Here is a 2,883-nt window from a genome sequence, read left to right as displayed (position 1 = left end):
CTTCGATCAAATGCCAGATGTTAAGTTCACAAATGACAAATGGAATGTTGTTACTTACATAGATATAAGCCACATACAGCCTCACTTAGATAATGTAGAGTTTTCTGTTTGCAAAGATATCAACGTTTTGCAAATCTCATTCTTCATCAAAAGTACAGATAGACTGCTTAAATTCACTAAGTGCTCTACAAAATCAACATGCTAATAACATCAAAAAGTTTTCGTCTATATCTTACCTAGTTCAAAGTCCAGCACGTGTAAAACGAGGCCTCATCGATGCTGGCGGCTCAATACTAAAAACATTCTTCGGGACATTAGACTCGGACGACGCGATAAAGTTCACGGATGCAATTCATCAGGTACAGTCCGATGAAAAAAAGTTAGCTCATGTCATGAAAGATAATATCCATATTGTTAAATCGACTATCTTAGTTTTAATAACACAATATCAAAGGTTAATGAAAATGAAGCCCGGCTTAACCAAAACTTAGACGTAGTCGAAAAGCTTTCGAACAGTTAAGAAATTCAAATGACAAATTAGATATCAAAACTCACCTCAACTCTCTACTAAATTCTATCGAAAGCATAATCATGTCCTTATCCTTTGATATCGATGATATAAATAATGCCATTCTCTTTAGCAAATTAAAATATTTGCATCCCACTGTACTAAGTCCCTATCAGCTGTACAATGAACTTGAACAAAACGCCAACAACCTGCCTAAGCATTATGAGCTTCCACATCGCTGTCGCTGCAAAACATTCACGACATTGTAGACGTAAGCAGTTTGATATGCTATTATCATTATAATAAGATAGTTATAGTTATAAAAATACCACTTGTAATTCCACAGACTTATAGTCTATATCATCTCATATCTCTACCAGTTCCGTATGACGTTTCGAAACCCGACACTTTTGCCTTAATTGCACCCAACAAACCGTATCTAGCAGTAACAGCTGACAGAATGTTTTACTCACTCTTCGACAGTGTCAAAGAATGCAAAGTGATTACAAATAAGTGTTACGTGTGTGAATTAAACAATATCTATTCCACAATCGCGACGCCAACGTGTGAGACAATTTTGTTAAACGATGTAGTTTCTAAGTTACCTAGTTTATGCGTAGTTAAGATTTTGCATGGGTCCATAGATATGTTCTATAAATTAAGGAAAAACCGCTGGATATTTGTACAATCCGAACCTGGCAAATGCCATATCACATGTGAGAACGACCCAAATAATTACGATGAAATTTTGTTCGGCACAGGTTTGTTAAGCCTACAAAAGCGTTGTAACGCCTTTTTCAAAACCTTACAGTTTAGCGCTAGTGATACCATTGTTACAAACATAACTACCAATGCTCAAATAATGTCATCGTTCATATATTATTTTGACGACTGTTGTGAAAAAAATAAAAATAAATAAAAACTTTGCCTCAGTTGCCTTTTGTAAGATTAAATAACATAAACAATTTGGATTCTTTGGTCCATGCTAGTACCCACTTAGATCAGCTTCAACAAGAACTCAATAAACTGGAAAATACTTCACACCTGGAAAAGTACAGTGTCCACTATCTGTCACTAACCAGTTTAACTTCCGCCCTTGTTATCTTATACATGTTTTATAAGACCAGGATATGTTTATACCACAAGAGTTCGCCATTGTGTTGCATAAAAATGTCCCGTCGATGCAATAGAAGGAGAACCAACAACGAAAAATCAGCACCGATAGATAATCCCCAGGAAAATGTCCCGGAGTTAGAAAGTTCTCCTTCTACTTCAGACGATGAACCAGTTTCAATTAAACGTAATATAATAGTATAATGTCTTAATCATATAGATTACTACTTACTTCAGGTTACTATTTGTATTTCTATTTCCTGCAGATAACTTTAAATTTTGTCGGGTAATCACTCCCGCTTTAAGCATATTGATTTTAAAGTTAATTAGATCGTTAATACTAGAGCCACGCAATACAGCTAGATCCTATGTCTAGAATGAAATAAACCTATTTAAGTTTTAAAACCTTTTGTTAGCCAAAGCGAAGTTCATGACTACACTAGGTCTTCAGATTTCTCATCACCCTCCCGTGATGATCAATCTTAACGGGGGGGCTGTTATAATTGTCACGTTTTGTACTCAATCGCGGATTTCCATGACAGTGCATTGCCGACGATGCACTGACGATATACACTTTTATGCTTTTTAGACTAGTCTAGATTTGAAACTCGTGGCGGACACCCAACTTTGTGTAACTCAAATTTATTTAAATAAACGTTATTTTTATGGACAATAGTAGTTTCAAAAACCCACCCCGTAACAGTACCCTAAAATTTTTTTTTTACTTTTTTTTTATTATACCACTGTGTCGGCGTGACTGATATGCATATTCATGCCAAATTACAGCTTTCTAGTACTAACGGTCTCTGAGCTTACCAGCGGACATACAGACAGACAGACGGACCGACATAGCGAAACTATAAGAGTTCCTAGTTGACTACGGAACCCTAAAAACATCGAATATAGAGAGCGCTTCTGCCCACTCTCACATTAGATCGTTTAGACACCTAGAATGAATTGACACATTTTAGAGCAAACTTAATCGCCGTGATTTATATCAAGATTCCTTCTCATAAACTATAAGTAAAATTTTTGATTCAGACCAAAGTTCAACTTGTTTTAACTTTAAAGTTTTCACTCGAAAGATAATTTTAAGACTATGTTAATGTTACTGCGCAGTTAATATAGATTAGGATATTAACCGTAGCATTATCATGCTAACGAACTGTTTACCGGCCATTCGTTCTTAGCAAGTGCGTTAAGAATTTCCATTAATGTTCTCTTTAACTCATATTTTTATTTCCTTTAGTTCATACTGACGT

The 2,883-nt window shown here is 35.4% G+C and overlaps 1 pseudogene; it reads left to right on the top strand.

The window, feature by feature from the left end:
* Window positions 1–10: 10 nt before the first annotated feature.
* Window positions 11–1,698, top strand: LOC141432917 (uncharacterized; annotated as a pseudogene).
* The last annotated feature ends 1,185 nt before the right edge of the window (window positions 1,699–2,883 follow it).

Source organism: Choristoneura fumiferana, chromosome 11, assembly GCF_025370935.1.
Source record: "Choristoneura fumiferana chromosome 11, NRCan_CFum_1, whole genome shotgun sequence".
Lineage (NCBI taxonomy): Eukaryota > Metazoa > Arthropoda > Insecta > Lepidoptera > Tortricidae > Choristoneura > Choristoneura fumiferana.
The sequence above is the reverse complement of the archived record's forward strand: the minus strand, read 5'-3'. Positions and strand labels throughout refer to the sequence as shown.